The following is a 10,535-nucleotide window of genomic DNA, read 5'->3' as shown; positions in this document are numbered from 1 at the left end:
AACATGTACGAGATTGAAGCTAGAATCTTTCCTGGTTTTGGCTTGAACCAAATTGGAAACCTTCATCAACCACATTCTGCAATACACTGAGGACCAAATTACAGATCCACCATGTAGCAAACAGAATAAAACAAACAAACAAAAAAAAAAAAGCGTATTTGAGACATGATCATCTTTTCCACATATCCTCTGGGAATTTACATGAAATTCACATCACTTTCTTCCAGTTATTGGCCACAGGTATCCAAGGGCATTTTTTTTCCCTCTTGTTTCCAGCTCACAGAACAAACGTTACTATCACAGATTCACAAAAGCAAGCTCACACACACCGAGATAGAATGTAAGGTTAATTCTTAAAAGGTCCTCTCCAAATAATTTATTAAAATATATCCTTTGTTTTTCAAAAACTCATTTTGGGAACACACAACACCCAGGACAACTCCAACGCGCTGGTAAGTAGTTAAGGCACTCGAATAGCATGTGCTGCATCTCCGCACGGTCAGTAAGGCTATGGCACAGAGGAGGCAGCTGCCCTTCTCTCTCTCTCTTTCTGTCCCCCAGATTGCTGAAGGATACTAAGGATACCTCAGAAAACATAGATTCAGGACACTTTGCTCTGATGGCTTTCATCTGTGGGCTTGGGGGCAGGCCAGGCAATCATTCCAGGCACAGAAGAAAGGCACCATATGCAGCAGCCAGGAAAGGGTGGGCGGGCCTCTGGCTGGACAGCTTTAGCACGTCCTGCATAAGGGGAGCTGGGCTCTTCTGGCCAGGGTCGCCCTGACATGCCAGCTCCTCGGGGCTGCCCACAGTGGTGGCCCTGGGAGCACTCCTGCCAGCCTTGGCCTGGCCAGTGATGGTGGTCCAACCCGCTGCCCTCTCCTCATGGTGGCCATGCTCTCCTGGCTCTGGGTGACTGCCATGTGGTTGCTGGCAAGCAGGCCCAAGTCCGCCTCATTCTCTGACATGTGGATGATGCCACTGTGGGTAAACTCATTCTTGTCATCCTCCCTGGCCTCCCTTTCACTGTCCTTGTTGTGGTGCTCAGTATGCCGGGCCTTCTGGTGGACCCCTGGTGGCGCACCAGGCTGTGTTTCAAGGAAAAGGTCCACTCACAGGTCTTGGACTTGTACAGCCTCTCTTCTGTGTGCAACCTCATGTGCTACATCAGGTCCTGCAAGGAACAGAACCTCTTGCAACACATGTTGAACATCTTTTTCCTCTTGTCTGCCTTGCTGGCTGTGCTCCTGGGGGAGCCTGTCTTTGGCTTCTTGTTGTTGTCACTCTTCTCCAGGGACTTCTTCTCTGCAGCCCCCCACCCTATTCCTCCCCCTACATGGTCAGAGGGCCCCTTGACCTCCTCGTTCTGCTTATCTTCCGGGGCTTCAGGTCTGGCCTCCACCTTGGCCAGGGGCTCCAGGGTCTGGGGCTCAGCTTGCCTGGGAAGTGGCTCAGTGGTGGTCCCTTGGGCTCCCAGGAGACAGTGCTCTTGCCCCAGGCTCCTCGGGGCCCTGTGCCTTACAGAGGTGGCTGAGGGTCCCAAGGAACTTGAAGCTCTTCCCACACATGTGGTAGGCATGCTTGTGGTCCTGTGCACCTGCTCCTATCTTCTCCTTGGCCAGCTTGAAGCTCATTACCTTGTTGGCAAGGTTGAGGTCCAGGCTCTTGTTGCTGACCATGCCCTCCTCAGAGCCGTAAGCATCCTTATCCCACTACTCCCCAGTGTGGCCCTCCTCTTCCTCAGCCACCACTTGCTTCACCATGCCCTGCACTGCCACTGGGGCTCCTCCAGAACCAGGATGGGGACCAGGCTGGGCTTGGCAGCTCTTGCTCCCAGGCGATGAGGTCCAGCACTTAGCTGCTAGCCAATGAGGCCTCTGTGTCCGACTGGCTGTCAGTGTGGGTTAGCATGTGCCTCTGCAGTAGCTCCCAGCATCTTAATCATCCTTTGTATATGTATGGATTGTAGAGTTTGGAAACACAGAAACTCAAGATCTTCAAAATTGAAAGAAAACTTAGAGATCACTTGCCAACTTCCCTCATTTTACAAATGTGAAAACTGAAGCTCAGAGATGGATAATTGAGTAACTGATGAATAGAAGAACAGGAGGAAGAAAGAATTCAAAGCCAGCTCAACTATTATTTCTCTCTTGCATTCTAAATTTCATAGTGACTTTGAGTTGAGCTGGCATTGAATTCCTCCTTCCTCCTTGTTCTTCTATTCAGCAGTTAATTATCCATCTCTAGGCTTCAGTTTTCACATCTGTAAAATGAAAGAATTTGACAAGTTCATCAAATGATGAACCATAAACAATCTTTACATGCAATACTTCTTATAAGATACATCTTCTACTAGTTAGCTAGGACATAAATCATAAGACTACTTTCAGGTGGTATTGAAAAACAAAATTTGAAATATTAATAATATTGTGGTTAAAAATGTATTTGTGAATAATAGCAAAGCCTCAGAGACTCTGACATGTAATTCTGCTTTAGCATGTAAAGTCATTCACAATGGAGAGCATTTGTAAGGTAGCTGGCAACTTTTGCCTATAATACAGTCTCAGCTTTTTAGGTGACTACAAAAGGAGACAATGATACCAGTCCAGTTCACAACATCCCTTTCTTTACTCTTATGTCTACAGTACTTATCATCTACTTCATTGATTCTCAACCTTTCCCAGGTTAGAGTCCCTTGCAGAAACAAATGTCAACAATAGACATTTTCCCCAGGAAAAGGCACATAGTAATATACAAAATTTTACATACAATTTCAAGCTTAGTAAGTCCACACATGGGATTAAGAATTGCTGTTTTAGCATTCATTTTCTTATGTGTCCTGGTTCAATTAAATCAAAAGTTGCTTGAAATCGGGAATGGGTTCTATAAATCTCTGTACTGACATCCTAGATGCACTGCTCAGCCCACAGTAGAGACTTAATAAGTGTTAATTCTTAGCAGGTCATCTGCTCTTTTTTTTTGCTCACTATGGGCCAAGTGCTGTGTGAGAAAATGAGGATTCAAAGAAAAAAGATAAGAACCCCATCCTCAAGGAACTCAGTCTAATGAAAGAGATAAGTAAATATATGATTATAAAGGTAAAAAAAAAGGGGGGGTTCTAAAATGGAAAGGAAACTGATGGGTAAAGCAGGAAAGAATAGGGATTTGTGGGAAATTGTGCTTTCAGACAGAGAAGGCAATGGCACCCCATTCCAGTACTCTTGCCTGGAAAATCCCATGGATGGAGAAGCCTGGTAGGCTGTGGTCCATGGGGTCACTAAGAGTCGGACACGACCGAGTGACTTCACTTTAACTTTTCACTTTCATGCATTGGAGAAGGAAATGGCAACCCACTCCAGTATTCTTGCCTGGAGAATCGCAGGGATGGGGTCGCACAGAGTTGGACATGACTGAAGCGACTTAGCAGCAGCAGCAGTGCTTTCATATTTGGTTTGTTGTGATGATGGGTTAGGAGATTAGGTAGATGACCTGGAAGGCTTCCTGGAAATGAATATGTTTTAACTAAGTCCAATAACAACAACAAAAAAAACCAAAAAATGTCACAACATTTTCCTAACCTCAACCTCATTGCTTAAGGGATAACACAGTAGAGTGGTAGAAACTTAGAGAAGCAAAAAAGGAAAAAAAAAAGAACATTGGGGTATGGAAATATCCTTCAATTCTTTCCTTGTTTCATCAAGTACTACTCTTGAAACAATGTTCATATTGCACACATATTGCTATTAACTGTATACTTGTAAAACATCTACATGAACACATTACAAAAGATAAATCTGGCTACTCCATCAAACTATTTAAAATGAAACTGGATCTAATCTAACATGATTACTTCAGTGTATTTAACTGCCTGAAGACAGAATTCACAATTATCATGCTAATTCGATTGTGGTAGCACATTTATTCTTTTTGCATACTGCAACAATGAGATTTCTGCATTTTATATAGGTGACAAATAAATGTTACTCAAGTTTCAGTTCGAGTTATTTATTTATGAAAGATAGGTCTGAGTCCATGTCATTTTCTTCTTCCTCTACTCAAAGGAAAAAGTCCATTTCTAAAAAAAAAAAAAAAAAAAATCAAGAGAACTAATCACTGCCAGATGGTATGATTCAAGTTAAACCTCTTCACTTCCTTTGATGGACTGAAGAGTTGTTAGTAGTTCATTTTTGTTAGGTACTAAACTACTGATAATAGTATCATTAATTTAAATTATAGGCAGGCATACATACTTCACAGTGAAAGAAAATTAGTAACTATCTTATTAATGGAAATCACATAGCAAAGGCTTTTAGGTAGAGCAAAAGTAACCTGTATTATTAAAGTAGAAAATAAAAGCAGTGTTAGAGCTATTACCTCAAAGTCTTCCAAAAGATGTGGGGAAAGAGACAGCAATTTGTACTCAACTTCTTAATGCTTAACATGTTTCAAAACTTTACAATTTGGTGAGCCCTTACCTTTCATTTTATCTTCACAAAAGCTTTAAAAGGTTGGCAGGTCAAAATGTTTACAGAGGAGTAAACATTACATGACAAAGACTATATGACATGTCTCAACACATGTTTCTTAAAAGGCAGAAATGAGATTGGAAATTGACTTTCTGACTCATAGTCCAGTGCTCTTTCTTTTATGATGGTTCTTTAAAAAAAAAAAATCTAACACAACTACACTTCTGTAAATTATATCCTTTAAATTGAGCCTTTCAGTTACCTGCTCTGTTCATGAAATGATCTATTTCTGCATCTCCACAAAGGTTCACATTTTGTTCTTGGTTTATCTTGGCCAGTTCAGCACAAAATGTTACCAATATTCTCAGTATGGTTTACATTATTTAATCCTCTCACCAAATATCTTTCTATATTTCAGATTTACAAATTAATAAAGGTAAAATAGTTTTAATATGAGCTATCAAAGAATTACTCTGACCCACATTTTGTTATTTTGCAAAGTTTCATTCAATAGCAAGATGCCAAACTACTCTATTTCTGTGATAACAATTTCTGGAAGAAAAACATCCACATGGAAATTCTGTGATGGCATTTCAGTTGTGAAAACCAATCTCATCCTTCTTCAATTCAGGGCTTCCCACAGGTTCGTTCCTAACCTCAACCTCATTGCTTAAGGGGCAACACAGGTGGCACTGATGAATTTTCGTAGCTTTAGGAATTGTGAGTTTCCTCACGTGTTAAATCAGATTATTAAAAAGCAAGCACTCAATTTAGTTCAGAGGACTGCTATTAAGAACCGTAACTCATTACCAGTCACCTCCATCCAGAAAAAGGAAGAAGTACCACAAAAACTAAGTTCAGTTCACTCAATCATGTCTGACTCTTTGTGACCCCATGGGCTGCAACACGCCAGGCTACACTGTCCACAAAAACTATTTGCCCTCATTATCTATTCAAAACCTATACCTCTGCCCCAAACCTCTGGCAAACTTCTGTCACCTGTTTCCACACCACCCTACTTCGATTTCTCAGGAGTGGATAAATTCACAGAAAAAAACAGGTAACAGTAGTCCTCAACAAGCAAGGGTTCACGTTCAGGAAGCTTCTCAAACCAGTCCCGCGACTCCTGACTCTTGCCAAAGCAGTCCCATGTCTCCTCATTCTAGGATGGATGCAGCTAACAGGGAAACAATAACAAACAAAACAAGCTGCCAGCGCTGTCCGAGCCCTCACACCTCCTCAACTAGACCTGTAAAGGTCTCCACTAGCCACTTTCAGGGCTCCCAGCCCTCCCATTCCCCGCTTCCTTAAGCCATAGCAGCAGCTTTTCAAACAGGAAAGAATACTCTCTATATTCGATATGGCCCCATGACTTTCGTGGACTGCGACAGCCATTGGCAGCAGCAAGGATTTGAAGGCGCTCAGAGCGTGGTTCCAGTCCACAATTGCTACTCGCCCTGCTCCAAGGTTCGCAATTCAGCTTCCTTTTTCTGCACAGGTTGGGGGAGGAGCTGTCTGCGTCGGAGGGGCGTGGCTGGGGCAAAGTCAAAATGGCTGCCGTTCTGAGAAGCGGCAGTCGCTTGGGGGCGTTAGGGGGCTCGAGGGCAATCGGTCACGCCCCTCCCCTTCGTGTCTTTAGCGTGCCCAGCGCCTAACGGTTTTCCTCACTCAGCAGACATAGTTCTTCCTCTCGTCGTACTCCATACTCTGTTGAACCTTCTGCCACGCTTCTTTCCTCAGATTTCATACTATCCTTGATGCCTCACTTCTGTTTTCAGAGCTTAAGTCTTACGGACGAAGGAAAAAGGTATAGAGATTTTAAAGTACTTTAAAAAAATTATACTTGTATGAAATAAGGACCTGAGGGATTCGGGGCTGGTGATTTTGATTTGTTAGGTTAGACGGGGAGGACAAAAAAGTAAGCCTAGGAGTTTAAGAGATGAAGTTACTGTGAAATATATCTTAGTAATAGATTGTTTTTTATAATAGGAAAGCTACTATGAAATCTATAGTGAGCGGGAGGTTGATAGAAATGCTAAATAGTGATTAGCATTTATATGTGATTTATTAATATGCCCAAAGGTAATTTACTAGACGCTAAATCTCTAGATTTATGGGAAGGATCTTGGGCATTGGCGTCGTTTCAATTCAGAACTCTTAGAAATTCCAGGAAAGCGCTAATATATATTACTTCAGGGGAAAAAATAGCCATAATAATTATATTTTTAGTGGGAAATTTTATGTGTGATGTTAACGTTTTTCTTATCTTTAATATTTAACTATGTGGGAAAATAATGAACAAATAATTTGATAAGCCTCTTTTTATCTTAAGGATCATTTCCTACTGAACGAAAATGGTTCAAAACGATACTGTTTATTCTTTTGTGTTGATGATTATTAGGCTTCAGACTGTTAACTAATTCTAAACCCACAATGCTGGAAAAACAGTCCTTTTTGTGTATAGTTCTGAGGAAGAATAATCTGTAAACCACTTCCATAGGTGACACTGTACAAAGATTTTTATTTATATCTCTCCACATGTATGTATTTGGGATGCAAGATTTACTTCTCTGGAGACAAAACTTGGCAGATTTCATTATTATTTTATCACTTTACTTGCTAGATAAACAATTGTATTTCACAATTTGAGGATTTTCTTGGTGAAAAAGTAAAAAAGAATGTTTCTAAAAATTCTTCGCTATGTTTTTAATATGTACTTATACAGTTCTTTCAGTAAATCCACATGTGTTTTTAATATGTACTTATACAGTTCTTTCAGTAAATCCACATGTAGACCAGAACAATGCACCAACGCTTAAGCATTTCTAAGTTTTATGTAAAGTACTTTAGTTATGGGGCTTCCTTTGAGGCTCAGCTAGTAAAGAAACCGCCTGCAATGCAGGAGACCTGGGTTCAATCCCTGGGTTGGGATGATCCCCTGGATAAGGGAAGGGCTACCCACTCCCTTATTTTGGCTTGGAGAATTCCATGGACTGTATAGTCTGTGGAGTTGCAGAGTTGGACACGACTAAGTGACTTTCACTTTCACTTTTCTTATGTTCTTCTAAAAAGGAGCAAATCTTTTTTTAAAAAAGTATTTTAAAAAGTGTTTTTGCATATTGTGGATCTTCTTAAGAGAAGGATATTAGGATAGGATCAGGTTTTTGGTAAAAATAAGATCTGAAGATATTTGTCCAGTTAGTAAGTTTGTTACTGTTGTCCATCTTAAGTTAAAAAAAAAAAAAAAAGTTCTAAACTAATTTTGATTCCAAAAATTGCCCTTGTATTATCCTTGAATTTATTTTTTCCTTAAAGTTAGATTTAGTATTTTTTTTTAAATCTTAGGCACAGTAATAGAACTATAAATACATGCGTTAGTCACTCAGTCATGTCTGACTCTGTGACTCCATGAATTGTAACTTGCCAAGCTCCTTTATCCATGGGATTCTCCAGGCAAGAATACTGGAGTGTGTAGCCATTCCCTTCTTCAGGGGATCTTCCTGACCAAGTGATTGGACCCAGGTCTCCTGCATTGATGGCAGATTCTTTACCATCTGAGCCACCAGCATATTCAGTTATAACTGCTGCTGTTGAGAACAAAGAACTGAAATCTGTTAATCATATATTTGTTTTATGGCAGAGCAAATATATTACAGAGAAAAGAAATACATGAAATTTTAATTTGTTTTAAACATTGAGTACCTGTAAAATAATATTGTAAAACATGAGTACAGAACAACAAACTCCTGTGACTGAGTATCCATTATGAGAAAAGAAAATTACCATTTCCCATAAATTCTCTTGTGTAATCCTTTCCTAATCACATTCCTTTCCTTCCCTCTTTAGAGGCAACTATTGTCTCAACTGTATATATAGTATCCCTGTTTTTTTTTTTTTTAATAGTTTTTCCATAGTATTTGCATTCCTAAACAGTATGTTCTTTAGTATTATGTGTTTTTGAACTTTGTGTTGATGAAATCATAACTACTTTCCTTCTTCTTTGACTGGCAAACAGTATGTTCTTTAGTATTATGTGTTTTTGAACTTTGTGTTGATGAAATCATAACTACTTTCCTTCTTCTTTGACTGGCTTTTGTAACTCATTATAGTGTTCCTTATTTATATTACTACATGTAACCATAGTTCATTCATTTTCACTGCAATAGAGTTTTCTGCTGTATAAATATATCAGGATTTATTCATGTACTGTCCTGAGAATGGTTATTTGGGTTCTTTCCAAATTAATATATTAATGTTATATTAACACATAATCCAATTAAACACTTAAGATCACTGGACTTATTGCATTCTCATAAACATGTTAGTATAAAATCTGGAAATGTTTAGTTAATCAATGTTAGTGGTTTTAAAAGCTAGACGTAATCTTCAAAAATATAGTTTTACACTCTAGGCACACCTTAGGCACAATTATTCATTCATTGTTCATTGTATTTAGTAATATTTCTTTTTGTTTTGGGTTATCTCAGATATTGGTTTTGTTTCTTCCACTCTACCAGATTTAGTAATACCTCCTACCCTGTCTGACCTAAATAGGCAACTGTGTTTTTCTTTTTTCGTCCTTAAAACATGGCTAAAGTGATAAAGGTGATAAGTATAAGGCCTCCCAAACTGTTCTTTTGGGATTTTAAATAACAAGGTTTAACTGAAACAATGTAAGTCACATATTGATAAACTCAGATATGGTAAATTTCACCTATGAAACTTAGAGAGATGTGTTCTGAGATCTTGAATTTTTACTGGAATAATTGAGATATAAAGAACCAATATAGTCTCTTAACTCAGGAACTATTGAATGTGTTAAGCTCTGGCATGAATAAAGCTAATATGGTAATTATAATTCCCCCAGGATATTGAGTTGTTTTCATAATTCTTCATTTTTAAGTTCTCTATTTTTCAATCCATTGTAATACAAAGGACAAGCTTTCCTTTTTAAAGTTAAAAGCATTTATCAGACAATTTCAGTTGAAATCTAAATTAATTTTTAAAATTTAATTGAGATTGTTTTGTGACAACACAACAGCATTTTAGTTGTATTTTAGCAAACAACTTAAAGATGATAAGAAAATTCAATGGTATAAAACAGTTAAACTTTCCTTGATGCAGAAAAAAAAGAATATGCCAGAAAAGATAATGATGTAATATTATATGTGAGTTAGTAGCTCAGTCATGGAGAAGGCAAAGGCACCCCACTCCAGTACTCGAATCCCAGGGATGGGGGAGCCTGGTGGGCTGCTGTCTATGGGGTCACACAGAGTCGGACACGACTGAAGTGACTTAGCAGCAGCAGCAGCTCAGACATGTCTGACTCCTTGCAACCTCATTTTCTGTAGCTGGCCAGGCTCCTCTGTCCATGTGATTTGCCAGGCAAGAATACTGGAATGGGTAGTACCTGTCAAACTTTAGTGTTCTTGCTAAAAATACAGATGGTTGGGATTTGCCTCTATAGATTCTGATAGAAAAAGTTTGGAGCAGGCTCCAGAAGTCTGTATTTTGCCTCTGGTGTGTAATGGAAATGAAAGTTCTAATATAGAGGAATAAAAATCTCATTATACTGCCTAAAATAACTCAATTTGGATGGAACTGTATAGTTTAAAAAGTACTGCTTGTATATCATTTTGTTTGATACTTAGTAATCTGAGAAATAGATTTAAGGGATTAGATCTGATAGAGTGCCTGATGAACTATGGACAGAGCTTCATGACATTGTACAGGAGACAGGAATCAAGACCATCCCTATGGAAAATAAATGCAAAAAAGCAAAATGGCTGTCTGGGGAGGCCTTACAGATAGCTGTGAAAAGAAGAGAAGCGAAAAGCAAAGGAGAAAAGGAAAGATATAAGCATCTGAGTGCAGAGTTCCAAAGAATAGCAATGAGAGGTAAGAAAGCCTTCCTCAGCAATCAACGAAAAGAAATAGAGTAAAACAACAGAATGGGAAAGCCTAGAGATCTCTTCAAGAAAATTAAAGATACCAAGGGAGCATTTCATGCAAAGATGGGCTCGATAAAGGACAGAAATGGTATGGACCTAAGAGAGGCAGAAGATATTA

The 10,535-nt window shown here is 39.1% G+C and overlaps 1 protein-coding gene and 1 long non-coding RNA gene across 11 annotated transcripts in view; one reads left to right on the top strand and one right to left on the bottom strand.

Annotated features, from left to right (window-relative positions):
• Positions 1 to 3,787: 3,787 nt before the first annotated feature.
• LOC129639463 (uncharacterized) lies at positions 3,788 to 5,930 on the bottom strand. The gene is made up of 3 exons (XR_008708424.1): positions 5,813 to 5,930; positions 4,476 to 4,583; positions 3,788 to 4,075 (listed from the first exon to the last, which is right to left on the bottom strand). It is a non-coding gene; the product is annotated as an uncharacterized LOC129639463 (long non-coding RNA).
• A 113-nt stretch (positions 5,931 to 6,043) lies between these two features.
• TENT5D (terminal nucleotidyltransferase 5D) overlaps positions 6,044 to 10,535 on the top strand; it is a 75,256-nt gene continuing 70,764 nt past the window's right edge. For all 10 annotated transcript variants that reach the window (XR_008708111.1, XR_008708109.1, XR_008708112.1 and 7 more), the window contains exon 1: positions 6,044 to 6,273. The gene's annotated coding sequence lies outside the window, so the exon portion shown is untranslated. The remainder of the gene's footprint in view (positions 6,274 to 10,535) is intronic.

This window comes from Bubalus kerabau, chromosome X (genome assembly GCF_029407905.1).
Source record: "Bubalus kerabau isolate K-KA32 ecotype Philippines breed swamp buffalo chromosome X, PCC_UOA_SB_1v2, whole genome shotgun sequence".
In the NCBI taxonomy this organism is placed as follows: Eukaryota; Metazoa; Chordata; class Mammalia; order Artiodactyla; family Bovidae; genus Bubalus; species Bubalus kerabau.
The sequence above is the reverse complement of the archived record's forward strand: the minus strand, read 5'-3'. Positions and strand labels throughout refer to the sequence as shown.